At 38.8% G+C, this 21,307-nt stretch overlaps 1 protein-coding gene and 1 non-coding gene across 4 annotated transcripts in view; both read left to right on the forward strand.

Annotated features, from left to right (window-relative positions):
- The window catches only part of CNTNAP2 (contactin associated protein 2), a 2,029,937-nt gene that overhangs the window by 1,030,747 nt on the left and 977,883 nt on the right, over positions 1-21,307 (forward strand). The window lies entirely within an intron of this gene.
- LOC137229591 (U6 spliceosomal RNA) lies at positions 18,908-19,014 on the forward strand. The gene has a single exon (XR_010945748.1). It is a non-coding gene; the product is annotated as a U6 spliceosomal RNA (small nuclear RNA).

Here is a 21,307-nt window from a genome sequence, read left to right on the forward strand (position 1 = left end):
TATTAGGCTAGTCTCAAAATGGATTAAAATGTAAGCAAGTTCCCAAACTGATAGCAGAATGGGTGACCCTACATTCCCAGAAAGGATCTTGAAAGATCATCAAAGTCTCTTAGAAAATTGCTGGAGAGTTTTATCAGGATTCTAATTGCTTTCAGGAGGGGCTGTGAATTGCATCTGGCAAAAAAGTCCTGTCTCACAAGAGGTTTAGAACAACTTTTTCCTCAGTTTCTAGTCTCATCGTGTCTCACAGAGTTTCTTTTTCGTTGTTTCACTTTTAGTAAGTAATTTAAACTTCCTGAATCTCCCTTGCTCCACCTATAAAGTGGGGGAAACAATTTCTTACCCCAGTGAAAGAATGAGGCTAGAAAAAAAAATCTCTTTAGAGAGTCTCTCAAGTTCTATGACTCACTAATCAAAATTATGCATTAAAGGAAAATGGTAATAAGAGATATAGTTTTCTATCCCTGGATTCTGATCCAACCATAATGCGAAGCCTGTGGTAGATTTATTTATTCTATGTGATTTCTCAAACACACAGTTCCTGCTATGTGTTATGCGTGTCCCATGCACTTACAAAAGTTAACTCAATCTACATGATTACCCTATAAAGCAGGTGCAATTATTATCCCCATTTTATAGATGATAGAAGTGAGACAATGAGAGGTTAAATAACCAGCCCAGGCACAGTATCTGGTAAGTGGCAGAGCCTGGATTTGAACTCAGGAAGCTGCATCCAAAGACTGTATTCAATAAACTGCTCACTAATCAATATCCTGTCCCTCTGCTTGATTCTCCACCAGTCAGGTTGGGACTTGTCAGGGATCCGATGGTGACAGTCTTAAAGAAGTTGAACTTTAAAGAGCCCCAGTAGGAGGGAATGAAATATCTAGTCCAGGTAATTAGAGCCTAGGTCATTTCCTTCTATTGAATTGTATTGCCCACTGCCCGCTCTGATGCTTGTGCATTTATATTTGTCATCTGTCCCTGGATTGAACCTTCTTGTTATTCCAGAAGATAGTAAAGAAAGTGACCTAGAAACACCTCTTTTGACAAATGAGGGTTCCCTACCCATGTGCAGTTAACCCTTGAACAACACGGGGTTGAACTGCATGGGGCCACTTATATGCAATTTTTTTTCAACATTAAACACTACAGTGCTACACAATCTGTGGTTGGTTGAATCCACGGGTACAGAAGAACTGCCTGTATGGAGGGCCAACTGTAAGTTAGTTATACATGGATTTTCAAAAGCCCATGTTGTTTAAGGGTCAACTGTAAATGCTGCTGGTCACCTAGCAGGTTCTCTACATTATTCTTAAGAAAAATATGTACCATACCGGGATAGAAGATATTACTGCCTTGATGTTTTTAGAGACCCTGCCATTTTCTTGAGGCTTTATAAAACCACCTTCTGAGCTCAAGAATGAAAGGATCCTTGCTGGGGATAAGAAACCAGAGATCTCTGAAGACTCTGAAGGCTAAAAAACAATAATAATCAGGTGTAATAGTGATAACTAGTAAGTATATGACTGCTATCAACAAAACTGCTTCTTCAGGTGTGAGAGGCCCCAGAGTGGGCCCCCTGCTCTTGGATGCAGAGCTCAAGTGGAAAGAGCCTTATTTCTGGGCACCTGGACACACATGATTCTGTTCATATTGTGTCCACAATTGGGGACAATCAGGCTTCAGGCTTGACCAGTGGTCTCTGGATAGTATGTACTTGAGAGTGTCATTTTCTCAGTGTATGTTATGAGTCAAGCACTGTGCTGATGCAGTATCTTATTGGCAGGTCTTAATCTTCTATGACATAAGGTTACTCCTATTTTACCGATGAGGGTCCCGTATTTTAAGTACTCGCTCCATCCACACAGTAAGCAGGGAAAACAGGGTTCATTCACCCATTTCTCTGGTTCCAACCTAGCAGTCGGTGTCTGCTCTTTTAACCTGATGTAGCTCTGAATCTTTGACATTTGGGGTATTGTATTGCTTTCGTATTATGCCAGTGTTGTGTCCAGGTGTGTGTGTGTGTGTGTGTGTGTGTGTGTGTGTGTGTGTATGTGTGTGTTTTCCCTCTTCCATGGCTTACTTGTAAGAATGAGAGATTTCATTCAGGTTGTAGGGCAGAACTTGCCCCACTGTGACTCAGTAGAAACTTCATAACTTTGGGAAGACCCTCCAATCACCAGAAGGCTACTACTGCCAGTCTTTGCCTCTAATGAAAGGTTCCATAAACTTTCCTGTAATGCAACTTACAATACCGTATTCACAGCTACATCAGAACAACAAAAACATGGCTCTAACATCCCCGAAATATTATAGGAATGGAAAGGAAAAATGTATAGCTAAGCACCAGTGTAAAAATGAAACTCTACTCTAAAAATACTGCTTTTGAACCAGATAATAGTTTAGAACTACAGGAAATTTTTACTCCCTTATTTTAAGAACTTTAACTTTTTTGCTTTTTTTTGATTCCTTCTTCCTGGAAAAGAAATAAGATAATGGAGAAATGCTTTAAACTTTTACTTAAAAGTACATGATGTTTAATATTACAACCATATGATTTTTCCTAGTTTCAATTATGTAGAGAAAGTAAACATTTATTCACTTCAATAACTTTATAGTTTACCAGGCTCGCTTATATTGCTGAATATATCTAAGCTCATTCAAAATATACAGCCTGACATCTTAGAATCAGAAGCATTGACTTTGGGCAACAGTTAGGCCAATTTTTTTGTTCTCATTGGAAGCACTGAATTGAAACGCTGTTATAGTCTCTAGAACTATCTTCTATTTCATGTTTCAGCAAAGACTTAATTGTTCTTTGAAGAATTTTTAACTCTAAAAATGGTGGCAATTTATATTCCAAAGAAATATAATTATCTTGCTCAGAAAGGGGAAGAAACGTAGAATTGCCTTTATTTTTAAATTATCATGACAATCATATATTAGCAGCACATGTGAACAATTTAGTCACAAAATTACGGTGGAAAAAGCCTGCAACAAAGAGGAAGTTCGCCTAACAATGATCGCCTGCCAAGGAAAGTGAATTCTATTTATTTATGCGTTTATTTATTTTGGCATAGTGAATGTTTATAGCAACAATCTGAACTTCACCTTTTTGATTGGCTTTCTTTTTTTAGCACCTATATTTGCTTCACAGTGTTGAAAGCTATGTATTTTAGGCTTTGAGTACTATATATTTTTTACATGAAAGTAAGTATGTTTAATTTTTTTACTTATTCTAGAATTTTATAACTCTTTAAATAAAGCTTTATGACATCAAACGTAGAGAATAATTAACATTATGATACATATTATAATAAAATCACTTTTCACCGTTTACATATAAATGATGGGTACAAAACTCTGTACAGGTTTTAATAGGGAAAAGGATGTGTGACATGGGGTTTTGCAAAATAAGACCACATACTTAGTATTTAACAATTATAATTTGTTATTTACATATACGGCATTGGAGTCAGGGAGGAGGGAGATGCTCACACTGTAGATGAAGAGCTGGGTGTAAGAAGTTCGGTCCTAAGATTGACTGACTTTGAGTGGAAACTCTAGTGAAAAAATGCCAGAGGACTGGTTCCTAGAGAATTCAGCATTCTTAGGAAATCAAAGAGAAACAAAGAAATCAGGCCTGGAAAGAGAAGAATGATTAGAAGTGCTGTGAGACGGAAAAAAAAAAAAAAAAAGCATGAGGCCCCAGGAAGAGAGAATTTCAGGCAAGATGAGGCGCTGACAAGTGTCAAAAACACTTGGGCATCAAGAGACTGAAAAAGGCTTTGATTTGGACAAAGAAAAAGAAATCACTGGTGGCTTTTGAGAAGATAGTTTTGGTGGAGCGATGGAGTTGCTTAGATTAACAGGAAACAAGGGACTAATTATAGAAGTACAGTCGTGCAGTGCTCGCTAGGCAGTCTTTCAGGGTCCAATTAAACATTAAGACACCAGCTTACTCAGAAGCCTATTGAACAGGAAGCAAACATGCCAGACAGGGCAACATCAGGTGGCCCTTTCAGTGAGCCCTTGCAGAATTCCACTCAGCAGTCTCACCTGATATGCAGGAGGCAGGCCCTTTGGTTGCCCAGGTAACAACTCAGGCGGCAAGGAGATGAGATTCACAATGGCAGGTGCAGGAGCCCCCTGCCCTAGTCTCCTTCTCACTGTGGATGTTACCTCCAATAAAAATTCCATAGGCGTCAAACGCATCTAGTTAGAATAGTCACCACTCTCTTTAGGGCCCAAAGCTGAGGAATGGCCATCAGGCATTCACACCAAAATGATATTCTCCTCTCCAGTGAAATTTATTAGAAAGTGAGAAGGGTGATAGGCAAACTGGGGCAGGAGGGAGTCTCCAGGTCAGGGATGAGCATGAAAAAGGCTAAGGACCCTACGTATTTAGGGTGATGACAAAGACAGAGGTGAAATGGCTCATCCTGAAACCCAATCTGCATGAAGAATCCTGTGGGGCTTGGAGGGATGTAACATGTTGAGTGACTTGCTCAAATGTGCAGGTCCAGTGGGGGATCGGGAGAGACAGCAGAACAGATGGCATCCTACCTCAGTGTTTCTTTCAGCAGGTAACAAAGTCTTAAGGACGTGGTAACTACGCAATAAGGAGTTGTTTGATTAAAATAATGAGTGCAGGGGCTTCCCTGGTGGCACAGTGGTTGAGAGTCCGCCTGCCGATGCAGGGGACACGGGTTCGTGCCCCGGTCCGGGAGGATCCCACATGCCGCGGAGCGGCTGGGCCCGTGAGCCATGGCCGCTGAGCCTGCGCGTCCGGAGCCTGTGCTCCGCAACGGGAGAGGCCACAACAGTGAGAGGCCCGCGTACCGCAAAAAAAAAAAAATAATAATAATGAGTGCAAATGGAGAATCCCAAGTTGAACACCTTAGTGTTATATTGGTACAATGCAATGATGATGAAGTCTTGTTAAATAAACAATATGGATGAGGTAACTGAGGGCTGGAGAAGTGGCTGCCTAAGCTTGTGTAGGTACTTGGTGACAGTGGGGACTCAAATTCCAAGTCTAGTGCTGTTTTCACTAACCCTTGCTGTCTCCAGTAATTCCAGAGGAAAAGCAAATGCTTTTGGTCCCCTAAGCCTCCATACGTGCTTCCACATTCCCTTTTCTACAATCACTTCTTTTTTCCTTGATGGGTCAAACATTTCTGTACCAAACTTTTCACAATCCACAGAGGTGGGAAGAAGAGGCGTGGCCTGCCCAGACGTGTAAAGGAAATGGAAATAAGGGATCTTTTCGTGTGATAATCTAGAGGTACAAGCCACAGAATTATATTAAATGAGTGTGGTTTCCATTTGTTTCCTTCCAGGATGATTTAGTAAAATTAGCATGAGCGCTATAGTCAGAAAACTGTGTTTGAACGTGTTCTCTGAAGTTTACTAGTGTTGACAAAAAAAATGCACAATGTGAGAGTTGTGAGTTGTGTCATTTGGGGCCTAATAAGGGCTATAGCCTGGGAGATAGCTTCTCAGATGGCTCTGAGGAACTGCTCAGAAGGAGTGTGGGGAGGTCAGTATATATATGATTTTAGTGAACAGGGAATATGTGCAGTGAAGCACACCGTTTGGTGGAAGGTTTCTGCTAGTCACAAGGAGCAGACGTCTCCGTTAATGATTTTAGTGCTTGTTTAAATATGAGAAGACGCAAGAAATAAGGCTCATAAAATCTGCTCCTGAAAATATCTGAAGGCCTGTTCTGCCAGGTTTTCCCAGAGCGCAGAGTGCCCCATTCCTGACCCCCACCCTGAACTTCTTTCAGGGTGTGTTGAAGGTCAGCAACTAAGGTGGTTAGTGACTTCTTGTAGAACCAGATGGTGATTGACAATTTTTAGTTGGCACTAGAGACCTAGCTGAGGGTACATCACTGAATTTCCCTGGGCATCAGTTCAGAGACTGCTATATCTAGTGTCAGAGTAGGCTTGAAGCTTACATAAAATTAAAATGTGGAAAATCGTAAGGCACTTTGCTTGGTACATTTCTTTACTCCTTTTTATTTTTCTTTAAATTCTGGTATCCGGATTCTTTTGGAATTTTATCACCAATGCAACTACTTTCTTTTCCTTAAAATAGTTCAGTGATGTAGAAATAGGGAAATTAGTATCTTACATGAAGATAATACCAAGGAAAAGACAGAAATAAAGTAAGGTTTGAGTTTCCTAACTGGGTAAAAAAATATATATATATCTATATAATTTTAATATTTTATATACATATATAATTTTTTAAATACAAGCTTTTCAGAGAAGATAAACAGTTTATACAGGGTAAAATTCAAAGAGAGTTTTCTTATATGGAGGACATCATAGCAAATAGAAAGCAGTGCTTATAAGACTTTTTGTTGTTGTTTTAAAAGGCTTCAATGAAAGCTAAGAACATAGTCTTAAAAGTGAATCCCAGTAACTGAAGCTTCTTTGTCTAAGGTGTAGGCATTCTGTGGTTTAGGATAAGTCAATGCAAATGTCAAATATAGAATACTGAGAGATGTGGGGAATGCTGTATTTTTATATTATCTAACCTAAATATGACTTCTCACAATTAGGCTTTTGAAAGAAGCCAGATGACATACAATGCTAGGTTATACAGGGTCCTTAAACATGAACTCAATTTTGAGAACATTTAGTATTTATACCTATAGTTATACCTATCTTCAGTTGTTCTCCCATCCTCTCTGCCTTCCTCCCCCCTAAAAGGAAGAGATTAGATTTATTATCGAGTCAAACATGTTGGAATCAATCAGCAAGTAAAGAGGCTTTGGAAAGTAACATGGATTGCTGAACAGAACATGTCTTTCCAAGGAAACCATGGAAAAGATCCAGAACAGGAGGAATGTCAACTTTGGAGAAGAGGGAGGTGATGAGCCACATCTAAAGAAAGGTGGAGAGATCATAGTTTTTTAGTTTGCAATTTAACATGAAATTTCTTTAAGGTAGATCTAAGAAAATATGCCCAATTATTTGTGTTAGGGGATTTAAGAGATATCCCCTAGGACAGTTAATGTAGGAATTTACTGAGTAAAAACAACTTAAATATTTTTCTATTTCTGTCTCCAAGTTACATTTCATGGAAAAGCCCAAGGTATGATGCCATATAGAAGTCTATACCACTGCATCAAAAACACTTTTAATATATGGCAAAAAATTTTAGTGTCACAGAATCAAAAACACTTTTAATATATGGTGAACATTTTTTGAAAAAGAATTCTTTTAGCTTATATATTATCTTCAACAGTTTGAATTGAATTCCAACCATTTATTAAAACTGGGGAGGGCTTCCCTGGTGGCGCAGTGGTTGAGAGTCCGCCTGCCGATGCAGGGGACACGGGTTCGTGCCCCAGTCCGGGAGGATCCCACATGCCGCGGAGCGGTTGGGCCCGTGAGCCATGGCCACTGAGCCTGCGCGTCTGGAGCCTGTGCTCCGCAACGGGAGAGGCCACAACAGTGAGAGGCCCGCGTACCGCAAAAAAAAAACTGGGGAGAAAAGTTCTGAAAATACGCTAGTGAGCATAAAATGACAAACTGAGATTAAAGGTGTAGTATCCACACTTCAGTTTACCGTTATTATTATTGTATTTTATTATTATTGTATTTTAGAGTATGTGAAAATAGTGCAGGATAACATATGATTCTGCCAAATCCTATTTTTTCTCAGATTTTGGAGGGAACGTGGCATTCCGTGAGAACATCTTGTAGTGTGCATCTTGCAGAATGTTCTTTGAAAACAGGTGCATATGCTTTGGGTCGATGGTCTCTTCATTGCAAGATGTGGGACGTGGAATCCATAGTCTCATCTGCCTGAAAGGACATCCACCTCCCTATGGAAGTAGAAACTCAGAGTGTGGTCCATACTACCCTGGAACTTGTAAAAAATGTAATTCTTGGGCACCACCCCAGAATGAGTGAATCAGAAACTGGAGCTGGCTTACTTCGCTCAGTATGATAATCTCTGGGTCCATCCATGTTGCTGCAAATGGTGACAAATATATATGGCTTATATGTGGAATCTAAAAAAAACAAAAATACAAATGAACTTATTTACAAAACAGTAGACTCACAGACATAGAAAACAAATTTATGGTTACCAAAGGGGAAGGCGGGGGGAGGGATAAATTAGGAGTTTGGGATTAACAGACACCCACTACTATATATAAAATAGGTAAACAGCAAGGACCTACTGTATAGCACAGGGAACTATACTCAGTATCTTGTAATAACTTATAATGGAAAAGATTCTAAAAAAGAAAAAATATATATATATATATCTGAATCACTTTGATGTACACCTGAAACTAACACAACATTGTGAATCAACTATATTTCAATAAAAATTTTTAAAAAAAGAAACTGGGGTTGGGTCCAGCAATCTGTGTTATAATAAGCCTTCCAGGGGATTCTGATCTAAAGCAGCTACACTTTAACAGCCAAGAACCACTGCTGTGCCCATGTTTTACAGTCTCCGGCAAGTCATACTGAACCGTTTGTAATAAACATGCTATTCAGAATCAGTCCTAGTGTTATAATTTTAACTTTCAAGTATATTTTAAAAATACATAACTAGTAATGCCCTTCTAATTTCTCATTAGTGTGTCCTTTTGGTTTCACATTAGAAGCACTTGGAAAGTTTTAAATATCCCGTTGCCCAGGCGGTGGGGTGAAACCCAGGCAGCAGCTTGCGTTCAGGCTCCCCAGGTGATTCCAATGTGCCATTTACATGTAAGGACCAGTTTCTTATTTCTTTGTTGAGCAAAATTCTCAGCTCTGACTGTGCATGGAAACTGCCATTTCAGCTTCAAACATACTCTCTCTCCCCCGAGGCATTCTGATTCAAAAGGTCTAAGACAATTCCTGGGTTTTTGCATTTCTAAAAGTCTCCACACTTATGTTGTGCAGCTAGGGCTGGTCCCAATATTTTGAAGCTCTAGAGAAGAAATTTCTCCATATTGGCTCTTGTCAAGTGGTAAGGGGATAGAAACAAAAGTCTTACTGTCACCCAGAACAGTTTCTCCTATTGCATTTTTTGATCTGTAAGTCGGAGAAGTGACCTTTCAGCACTAATGATGTTCAAGTGGTGTTTTAAAATTATATTAGGGAAAAAAATGGAAAAGTAATTCATAAATATTCAGTGATGCAAAAATGGTTAGCTGAGGCTAATATTAAAAATGTATGGGGCTTCCCTGGTGGTGCAGTGGTTGAGCGTCCGCCTGCCGATGCAGGGGTCACGGGTTCGTGCCCTGGTCTGGGAGGATCCCACGTGCCGCGGAGCAGCTGGACCCGTGAGCCATGGCCGCTGAGCCTGCGCGTCCGGAGCCTGTGCTCTGCGACGGGAGAGGCCACAACAGTAAGAGGCCCGCGTACCACAAAAAAAAAAAAAAAAAAAAAAAATGTAGGGTATGATGAGAACCAATTGCTTTAAATCTTCAAGTGTGAAAACCTCAGTTACCTAGAATTTTGTAACGATGGACAATGATTTTGAAAGGTTTTGATGAACCACTAGATGGGTAAGCATCTGTTCAAATAAAAATGATTAGTTACTTGCTGGCAAAGCAGGAGATGATTTGAGAGTCATAATTAACCATAAGCTGGACATGAGTCAGGATTATAACACTTATTATTGCAGCCATGTATAATAATAAAATTTCTTCTACTCATCCTATTGAAAGATTTTTGAGTGCTTGATACGAGAAAGGCACTGTGTTAGGAGCCAAGCAAATGTTGCAAAGAAAAGATAATAGTATTTTATTATAAAATGCAGACTGTTCTTAAGGACCACGATCCAAAAAGAATGTGTAAGACGTAAGCTAAATTCAGAGGAGGGTAGTGATAGTGAATGTGGAGTATGTTAAGAATCTTATGACTCAGTTTGAAATGTTTAAAAAACTGCACTGATTTCATTTGGAGAGAAGATTGGGGAATGACTGAAAATAGAACCTTAAGCATTAGAAAGGAACTAAGTATAAGACAGTGTTTTGGCTGAATTGTGTCCCCCCCAAATTTGTATATTGAAATCCTAACCCCTAGTACCGCAGAATGTGACAGTGTTTGGAGTTATAGAGTCTTTAAAGAGGTAATTGAATTAAATTAAAATGGGGATTTCAGGGTGGCCCTAATCCAATATGACTGGTGTCCTTATAAGAAGAGATTAGGACCTAGACAAACACAGGGAAGATGGTGTGAGGACACAGCCCTGGGGGCAGCCATCTGCAAGTCAAGGAGAGAGGCCTGAGAAAAAAACAAAGTTGGTCTTGGACTTCTAGCCTCCACAACTTTGAGAAAATTAATTTTTATTCTTTAAGCTTGTGTATTTTGTTATGGCAGCCCCAGCAAACTAATATAGGCAGTAACTTTCTACCGACGGTGTCCTCAGAGGAACAAACGCTTAGGAAATGGACCCGAATATTGCAATGAGTTAGTTAAATTATAAATATAAAATATATATATATATAAATATAAAAAGTAACTTCTGACTATAGCGATTATCTGGGAGCCTGTGAAGTCTGCTAACAAGTAATAGTTTAAATCAAAAATTATCTATTTTTAACCACTGGTATAAGTAAGCATTGTTCCTCCTTAAAGAAAAAACAAACAACTACAGGAACATGTCAGGATTCCACTATAATTTATCTACTACCTTTCTTTGGACCAGGTCAAAGATTTGCCTGAAATATTTTGACTTATACATAGTATTAAATAGTGTTAGAGTGACATTATGATATGTTTTTTCCAATATCTTTTTATTTCCTTCACTCTGAGGGTGCTGTACCCAGAAGAAGTGAATTAGGCTAAGGGTCCTCATGCTGTTACAGTATAGAAACCATACACACAGTTCCTTCAATTTAGCTTGAGTCATACATACGGATACTTTGCTATTTAAATGACCTTCTCTCTCATTTCTCTATCCCCCTAAAAAACAATCTAAAATCTATTTCATTCTTTGGGGAATCACTTTGAATAAAATGAAAAAACAATTTGCAACTAAGACATACAAGGGAGAGAGAGTGTGTGTATTTGTTTGAGTCTTTGGAGACATAGCATCTAGCAAACCTGAGGCACCCATGACTCAAAGAGAAATGGTTTGCTTGATCCCAGAGGTCAGTGAGGCCTCTGGATTCCAACCTGGGAAGCTTTATAGATATAAGCAATGAATTTGCTTTATTTGGTTGACATTTATATGACAGGGACAGACAGAGGTGGGGTGAACCTACTCTATTTTTTAAAAGGCTAAAGTTAAGGAAAATAGAAGCAGAGGAAGTAGAGACATGTAAGATGATGACACAAAATAAGAGAGACCTCGGGCAGAGCCTGAATCTTCTCGTGCTTTCATATTGTTAAATGAGGCTCTTAGGAAAAGCACACTCTCATCCAAAACTGTTTGCCCAAAGAAGCATGGAAGTTTACAACTAGATATTTATTGTAGGAAGTATTTTTAAGCAACTTTTGAAATACAAATACTTTGCGTAAATGAGGATTTTGGGGGTTTTTTTTTGTCCATTCTCCTCCCTGACAAAGTTGGGTAGAATGGTAGGATGAGGTAGGGAGGGGGAAAAAAATTAAGGTGGGGAGGGAAAACATTTTAAGAAGTTGAGGGATTGTGGATAAGGAGTGCCAAACAGGTGTGGATGAGGCACGGCAAGAACAGCCATCACTCACTGGTTCCCACCAGCACAGGTCAGACCACCAGACTTATACCTGGGGAACTTCCAAAGTGGCCAGCCTGGAGCAGTTGCACAGAACCCTTACCGCTGTAAGAAACCTTACGGCAGGAATCGCAAAAATGCCAATCACAATCGCATGGCAGCCTGAAGCAGGACGTGTTAGAGCATCAGAACCTCAACAGAGCTACAGATTCAACAATGTCCCCCTGCTTGATTATGCCATTGCTCCTAAGCGGTTCTGAGACATCTTGAGATCCAGAAAAATAAAGAAACTCTGCATTTTCTAGACAGAGGTTTCAAATTCTAGATAGAAGGTGATCATTTATCGAGAATTCTGCAAAGTGCAATAAACTTCTGAGGAGACATGTCTTTGGCTTATAGAAAGGGCACCATCTCTTAGGCAATTGAGACTGAGTTCACCCTTACAGTTGCACAGGTAGTTCACTTTACAAGAACTCTCTGGTAAGGGGTAAGCGAGAGTTGAAATTGAGCCCCTGCCAAGCAGGGCTGTGAACACCCAGAATAAGGGTCACTACTTTCTAGTGTTCGCAAATGTGTTTTCAATTGACCAAGTTATGAGGCCAGTAGGCCACCTTTTTAAAATTTTCAATTGTGCAAAAAAGTTGTAGAGGCCTGATTTAGTCATTTTCCTGCATGATGTATCATCCTCAGGGACCCGGGCAGGTGAAACAGCACTGGGGTCTTTGATAGGTAACCATCTCCATGCTGCACGAGCTCCAAGTATCTGAGTACTCTGAGACCAGTACTACAAAGAACACAGTCCTGCTAGGATACTTCTGCAGCCTAAGAGCAATTCTGCAGCGTTCTATTCACTGAGAAATTTGTGCTTTCATAAAAATGATTTAAAAACCCTATCTATTATTACAGTGAAGAAAATGGGATTTTGAGCCTATTGTTGGATTTAATTATTATTTTTATGGCAGAACTGGGGGTCTGGGAGTAGTTATAACAGTTGTTTTTTATACTCTCTTTTATTGAGTCATTTATCATAAGCAAAATTCAGTTTCTAACTTTAGTTCTTTAAGTTTCTAACTTATCTGTTTGTTGTGTATTCCTGTGTTACATCTCTAAAGATTAGAGAATAGTATTTCATTTTCTCCAGCAAAAGCTATTTAGCAGTCTAGGATAGCATGATGGTTAAATGGTAAAAAGAAGAGATGATTCGAAATTAAAGTGACAAGAGTGAGGATTAACAGGGGCATGCAAGGCTACACATCAAACTCATCTCTACTTAAGCTTCGCTTTCAACAGCAGATTTTCTATGGCCTCCTGACTTTCCTGCTCATCTCAATCCCAGGTTCCTGGTAACCAGGCCAAGAGGAGGAGACATGAAGCTTATTTAGAATAAATGTGTGCGTTATGGTAGTCCAGGCAGCATGCTTTTCACATTGCTAAGCCTATTCCTGCTATAAAAATTATATTTATTAAGTCTAGGAACATTACATATTCCTGTAATACTTCAAAAATTGCAACAAATAAAGTTTAAGAAAAGCATGGACATTTATTTAAAAGATAACAATAAAGGTAATAGAAACATTAATGATGTCCTATTATTTGGTATCATTGGATGACACACAATGAATGATAGAGAAAATGGTAAGATTATTTTATTAATTTAATTCTGATGGTGATGTCCTCCCCTAGGATCTTGTTTCCTTTCATGTTTACTGTACACATTTTTCCTCTCCTAGCAAATATATTTCAAGATTTACCCTCTATATAAAGCCTTACCTAACCACACCAACCAGGGTTATCATTTTGTTGTTGTTGTGAACTCCTGTAATAGTGATACTTTCTCTGACTCTAGACTTGCTGAGGGCAGGGACGGGATCCATTCGCCTCCTATTATACCCCCAGCACTTACCGAACTGTTTGTATTTCGTAGGAATTCAGTTATTGTGTGAATGAGTGAACACCATGCAAGCTGCACTTAATTTTTAATAGTACTCCCCTAAATTTTGTATTTGCTGAATATGTTTCCGATTATACAAATCTTCATTTCCCTAGCCCCCCAATCTTCAGTTCTAACTAGGGAAGTTAACCTAATGAAGGAGAGTACAATTTGCCCAAGGAAAATCTGGTGTCAGCCCTGTGGTCTTTCTGGTCTTCACAGAATGGTATTTAGGGCTGTGTAAGAAGCAGTGGGGGGCTTCCCTGGTGGCGCAGTGGTTGAGAGTCCGCCTGCCGATGCAGGGGATACGGGTTCGTGCCCCGGTCTGGGAGGATCCCGCGTGCCACGGAGCGGCTGACCCCGTGGGCCGTGGCCGCTGGGGCTGCGCGTCTGGAGCCTGTGCTCCGACCACAGCGGGAGAGGCCACAACAGTGAGAGGCTCTCGTACCGCAAAAAAAAAAAAAAAAAAAAAGAAGCAGTGGGATGCACCCTCCCCATGCACACACCCCTTCACTCTCCCCTGAAATCTGGCACCATTAACCTGTATGTAGCCTCCTTGGTGCTGACCCTTCACTTTGATAAGAAAAGTCATTACAATACAAAGCATTAGAATCCAAATTTTTGGAAAAGGATTGAATTTTTTCCTCATATACAAAATGATCAAAGGATTAAAACTTTCATGTTCTCTGCAGGGGTAGATCCAGGCTTTGTGGAACATGAAGCGTCATACAATTTGGAGTTTGGGGAACTCTTTACAAAAAAGGAATACCGGATTACAAAAACAAAATTAAGTATAAGGTAGAATCTTTACTTAGAATGAGAAAAAACTCACAACAAATTACTAGACCCTTCAAGGCTCAGGTCCCTTATTTTCTGAGATCTCGTGAGGCAATTTACCAGAAATGAATGTTACCTGGCTTCCCTCCGTAGAAGAAAACTCTTAGCAATGTCCAGTCTCATGGTGGTCCCGTAAGTGAGCTCAGTTAGCCTCACATTAAATTTCCCTCTGGCCCTTAAGGTTTGGAAAAGAAATATCCTGTGTGTGTGTGTGTGTGTGTGTGTGTGTGTGTGTGTGTGTGTGTGTGTATGTATATATATGAATCTTCCAAGGCTCATTTCAAGAACTAGGAATTCATTTGTCTAGTCGACATAATTATTTTGAATATACATCCTCTGCAAGATACAGATACAGTAGCATCCCTCAGGGAGAAGGAGCCAGTCGATAATTATCAACCACAGGAATAAATGTATAGCCAACCGTGACAGTGTTATGAAAGATACACAGTGTTCTGAGAGTATATAACAAGGAAACAGGAAACTAGGTACCCAGGGTTTTGTTTACATTTTTTTTAATGTTTTGAGAATCTTGATTTATTTAATTTTAGAAAACAGGTGTAATATTTTATTTCCTAGGAGGGAGAAAATATTCATTTTACTAACAGTCACCATGAGATTAAGCTTTTTGCCCAAGGTCACACACATGAGTAACTGTCAGTGCTATTTGACTTCAGAGTCTCTGCTGTTAATACAGCGCTAAGAGGTTCAAATACCTCCAGTTCCACCACCAGTTATTTGAGCTTGAGCAAGACACAACTGCGCTCTGTTGCAGTTTCGTCATCTCTCCAGAGTGGTTTCTCAGAGCTTTCTGAGATGCTGCATCCCAGGCTACAGTCCTCATTTTGCCCCCGATACACTTAACTCACAGCTCTCACATTGTGCAGTTTTTTCGGTTGACAACTGTAATAGATAATAACATTCTTGTTTGCTATGTTTATTTTGCTTTTCGTGGTGTCAGCGTTGGGGGATGAGAGAGGCTAGGGCAACCAAGCAAGAGGAAATTCTATTTGAGCTGAAATTTAACGACAGATAGGAATTTAGTAGGTAAAAGTGGTAGGGATGAGGGATATGGAGTTTCAGGCCTTGGGGTTAAGAGGGAAGAATAACAAAGACCAATGTAGCCTCTGGTAACTCAAGCCTGGGGCTGGTTTAGGACTCACAATAGCTTTAATGAAAGCAGAAAATCCCAACTTCCTTCTCTGTCTGCGCTATCCAGTAGGTTAGTGCTGGCCACATGTGTCTATGGAGTGCTTGAAAAACTCAAAGACTTCCTATGCAAAAAAAAAAAAGTGCAGTATATCTCACTAGTAACTTTTTCATATTCATTGCATGTTAAAAGAGTGTTTTGGATATATTGTGTTAAATTAAATATATTGTTAAAATTAAGCACCAGTTTATCCTTTTATTAAGTGTGGCTGCCAGAAAATCTAAACTTGCAAATGTGCCTTGTCTTGTGGCTTGCTTTAAGTTTCTATGGGATGGCACCGCTCCAGCAATGGATCTCAGCCCTGGCTGTTCATCATGACCCACAGGCCTCACCGTAGACCTCGGGAATTAGAACCTCTCAGGGTACAGGCTGAGAGTTTGCATTTCACACAAATGACCTGGGGATTGCAGCACTTGTGATTCACAGGCTACTCCTGTAAAAGGCTCAAATGTATGTATTATAGGTTTTACGTCTGCTTCTTTCAGCTGGGATGCCTCGGGTAAGCGGTCTCTTTGAATCCGGTTAGATTCCAGGAATCTTTGACATGGGGAAGCTTTACGTGCAAAATCATTTTTGGGAATCTATTTTCAGCAGGGTACTGTCAAGGGGCAGCCTGGGCTGAGGAATGCCTAACTCCAGGGAGATGGTTTAAGGAGAAAAAAATGTGACCGGTGCCTTCTTCAGGCTCTACATCGTGGTGGCCCTATTTGCCAGATGCAGAAGTGGCGGCCTTTTGGTCTATCTGCCGCGATGCAAGCTCATGAGGTATAAACATGGCCGTCTATGGCCGCCCCTCAGCGCAAACTCGGGGTGAAGTCTGTTTCGGAAGGGGGTAGTATTAGACAGACACAGTGACAAACGCAAGCCTCTCTATGCATTTTTTTCCCCCAAAGACACTCATTTCCAATTAATAGAACATTTTGGGTTTAGGCATCTCCTTGTCTTAACTCAGCATTTCCATCATGGATATTTACCACTGTTTTTCAGAGTAAACTCTTAAGTGACCCTTATTTCAAGGGTTTTTCATAACAACAGGACCAGTCTTTCCAGAGTCTGAGAAAAATAACGATTCCTTATGTAGCCCAGAAAGCTCAGTTATACTGGTACTCAAAATCATGTAAATGCAAGCTTGTATTTACAGGTCTGTTAGACACCGCCTTCTTTAACAGAAATTCTTTTCTGGCTCCTCCTGTCCCATAGATGAGAAGGGCAGACACCACAAGAGGGTGTTTTTATTCATTTTGTTCTGTATGATCTATGAATTGGGTGACTATATATATATATATATATATATATACACTTTTTTTTTTTTTTTTTTTTTTTTTGCGGTACACGGGCCTCTCACTGTTGTGGCCCCACCCGTTGCGGAGCATAGGCTCCGGACGCGCAGGCTCAGTGGCCATGGCTCATGGGCCCAGCCGCTCCGCGGCATGTGGGATCTTCCCGGACCGGGGCACGAACCCGTGTCCCCTGCATCGGCAGGCGGACTCTCAACCACTGCCCCACCAGGGAAGCCAGAGGAGCAACATCTTTTAAACAGAACTGTAACCCAAGTACACATTTCTAAGCCCAATTAAGACCAATAAAATGTTTGTAAGTTGAATGAAATAACTCTTCTTTATCCCTGGCATAGAGTAAATTGATTTAAGAGAAGCAACCACTGTCACAGCTATGTTCCAGAGACCGTAGCCTCCAAACACAAACAAATGAAAACACAAATTTGCTGCCAATATTGGAACTCACATTAGAGAAAAATGGTCTTAATATAGATACAGTTTTTCTCTGTATACTCATTAGATTGAAGCACTGTTTTCTACTGTAACGACATAACATTTCACTAAAATATAAGTGTGTTTGGGAGTTCATAAGCTATTCTAGTGTTTTGAGAACAGATTTGCAATATTAATGGCTATGTTGGGGGTTTTTTTGCATTGATATACTTTTATACATGCATTTGGTTTATAAGCAAATACTCTTTCTAATGCTGAGTTCAATTGACAAAGAAAAAAAAATGAATGAAGGGCAGATGCTATACATAAGAACAGAATGTGCAATGCAATTTAGCCCTGTGGGCTTCCTGGGAAGAACCCACTTATCCTATAATAGGTAGAGTTGCCAGTGGTGACAATAATGCAGTTAGAAATCAGAACTAAGTTGTGCTCACCAGTGTTTAACTGACAGTGCCACAGTGCCTTCAGGGATGAAGTGCAAGTGCTGTGACCATTCATCTCGTGATTTTTTTTGTGGTTCAATAATATATCTTCATAAAACACCAATGATAGCCAGTATTCTGTTGTTCCTGTGAGTGAAATACGATGTGCTTGCAGTATGTTTTGAGAATTCACTAACTATGGCTATGTACACATAATTCGTAATCAAGTTTATGCATGAGTAGCTGAAATATAAATAGGAACACTTAAGACTGTCTCAAAATCAGATTGCAATTTATATAGTCATAGCAGGAGAGTTCAGAGATATACAATAATAAGCCTTGGCGAATGTTAGAGCAATTCAGAAAAGCGGCAAAAGCTAGATGGGGACAGAAAAGAGAAAGGCCATAACATTACTGAGGCAAGGATAAGACTGGATGAGTTTAATTTTTCAGAAATAAATCATGGAATGGAGTATCGAAATGGGAATAAAACAGTTCTAGCTTAATCCTATTTGAACTTCTGAGTTGTCTCCCTCTGATTTTTGGTTTTGAGTGGAGATAATTCATGTTTCTAATTAATATAAATTTATCTTAAAATTTTGCACATGCACATGATAAACATCTTTATTGTGGGGATGTTGTAACAAGTCTCTGTTTTACTTACAGTCCAGAGCTGCTAGATTTACCTTCTCAAGAAATCTCTAATTGTGCCACTTCTTCACTTCATAAACTTCTTCTGAATGAAGTTCAAACTTCTTAACTTGAAATTCAGAGTCCTTCATGAGTTGTCTTCAACCAGTACCTCTCGTCATATCTCCTGCATGCAAAGGGCTCTTACTGAAGGACACGTAGTCCATTTATCCATTCAGCAAACATACAGTGAGCATTTTAGCTCTGGGGATTCATGAATATATATATATATATTCATTTATGTGTTCAAGGAGCTCAGGAAGGGGCAGAAATCATGCAAACAAAATAACCTGCTAAACTTCCATTCCTTTATTCTTAACAATCCCTTCATTTCAAGTAGCCTTACCATCCATTTCCAATAATAGAAACTCTTCCATGAAGTTTTCATGAAACTTCTCCCTAATGCCCTCAAAAGAAAGTAAGCCAGTGCTCGCTTCGTCAGCACATATACTAAAGTTGGAACGATACAGAGAAGATTAGCATGGCCCCTGCGCAAGGATGACACGCAAATTCGTGAAGCGTTCCATATTTTTTAGGGGCAGTGTATAAAGGATAAAGGAGTCAACATAAAGGGCCCCCCAGTGACCATACGGTGACAGATTTTTAAATAAAATTACAATTATACAAATAGAGCAGATATAACACACACACAAATCAAATATTTACCCAGGTCAAAAAATAGAACTTTGCCACCTATTCCATAAGCTCCTTCCACGAGTTTCATTCTGATCACACCCCCTTCCCCTTCTTCATATACTCACTTTTATAATAATGACTTTCTTGTTTTTTGTTTTTTTGTTTTTATCACCCAAATGTGCATCCTTAAACACTATAGTTTACTTTTGCCTATTTAAAAAAAGATGCATCTCTTAGGATGAAGTTACAACTTGAGCATCAAAAGCACCGTCACCATCATCATCACCACCACCATCACCATCATAATCATCATCATGGTTTACAAGACGAGTTTAGTGAAAGACCATGAATTCAAAATGACTCAAAATAGAAAAGTTATTATGAAGCCTGCCCGAAAGATTACTGTAATAGAAATTAGTGACTATAATAGATCATGTTTATTTTTTATTGATTTTAATATTTAAGAGGGTTTGATATTTCTTCTATGAATCTTGTATGTTTATAAAGCACAGTCATATGTCTGCTTTATCTGTTAAGAATAAACACTGGACACTGTAAGTCAAATAGCCCCAGAAAATGTAGATGCCAAGAACAGGAAGGACTATTCAGTTTGGGTGGGCACCCACAATAACCAACCTGAAAGGGGGTTCCACAGCGTTTGCCAGATGACCTACAGAGGAACACTTAACTACACAGACTTAATCTCTCAACCCCTAAGAGATTAAATCTCAATGCTAATAAGGGAAGTGTAACTTTATAAAGCTAAGACACAAAAATCAATACTTGATTATGACAAGATAATAGGTTATATATAACAATGGCCAAGTGATATTTTTTTTTAAAAAGTCAGAGATAAATACTAGGTTGCAAAATTAAAACCCTACGCATAAGATAAGGCCTGAAATAGTCGCACTGGCATTAACAGGTGTAATTTAACTATAGAAAATTATAGTTAATTTTATAGTTAAGCTTTTATAGAAAAGCTTAATATAGAAAGGTGGTTTGGGTTAGAATCACCTTGAGAGAAACAAGTATGATCAAGAATTAGTCAGTCAATAAACCAAAGTTCTGCAATCTAGGCAGCTCTGATAAGGTAATCTTTTCTTCAGGATCTGCTAAGAATTTTATGACCCAAGGAAAGGAATAAAATTAATAATGCTGAAACTCTGAGGGTATCTAAAAACAAATATAGAAAAACAAGAAGAGAAATAAGAAAGACATTAAACCTATGATATTGATGCTTTAGAGTAAATTTAAGTGAAACTATAACTAAGTTCTGTAGCCTTTGTTTTATATGTTTGTGAATTATGGTTTCAAAGTGTTTAAAAGGATCAGCTGTTCTAAATATATAATTACAGTTAGTTTAAACTTTTTAAAATGACACGCTTAATAGATCTGTAATGAATATTTAAAGGCCCCAAGAAAAAATTCATTTTCAGTTTGGGGTATTAGATTCATGAGTTTAATAAATTGAACATTAAACAAAGAAAAAAAAAAAGAGAAAGTAAGCCATCCATTCCAAAGTTAATTGTCAGTTCTTTATTTTAGCACTAAGCAATATTTACTTAATTTACACACATGTACCCTCCAAAAGTCAGTAAGTATCTCTAAAGTCGAGGATAATGTTCCAAATAGTCCCTATCCCCTACATTCAACAGAATTTGTAACTACAGAAAAATCATATATCTGTTGAATGAGTAAAATCATTCGTGTTTTCTTGGAGGCAGCATCATTCTTATTTCCTCCTTAATCATTCACCTCCTTACAAATGTAGGAGAAAAAAGTTACCATTTCTCTCAACCATGACCTCGGTAGGTATAAAATCAAGTGATTCAATGACTGAAATGAAAAACAATATTTTATACAATTTTATATTGAATGAAATTTTCATTTTTATAAAGGAAAATGAAACATTCCTACTGAAAATTAATAAAAGCATGATTTTCTCCATAATATAGCAATAAAATTTTGTTTTATAATTAATCCTTTAAATGTATTTCAATCTTTTCATAAGGTGTTAAGTAATAAAACTTGCACAATTACCTTAAAAATGATTCTAAAATTATGAATAAGTGAAATTTATAATTTTGCATCTATAGGATTTTATAACCTTGCCCTTCTAACAGAATGGAGCTTACAGTTTTTTACTGTAGGAGTCAATAAATACAAATTAGCTTCTATCTTGAATAT

The sequence above is a fragment of the Pseudorca crassidens genome, chromosome 8, assembly GCF_039906515.1.
Source record: "Pseudorca crassidens isolate mPseCra1 chromosome 8, mPseCra1.hap1, whole genome shotgun sequence".
Lineage (NCBI taxonomy): Eukaryota > Metazoa > Chordata > Mammalia > Artiodactyla > Delphinidae > Pseudorca > Pseudorca crassidens.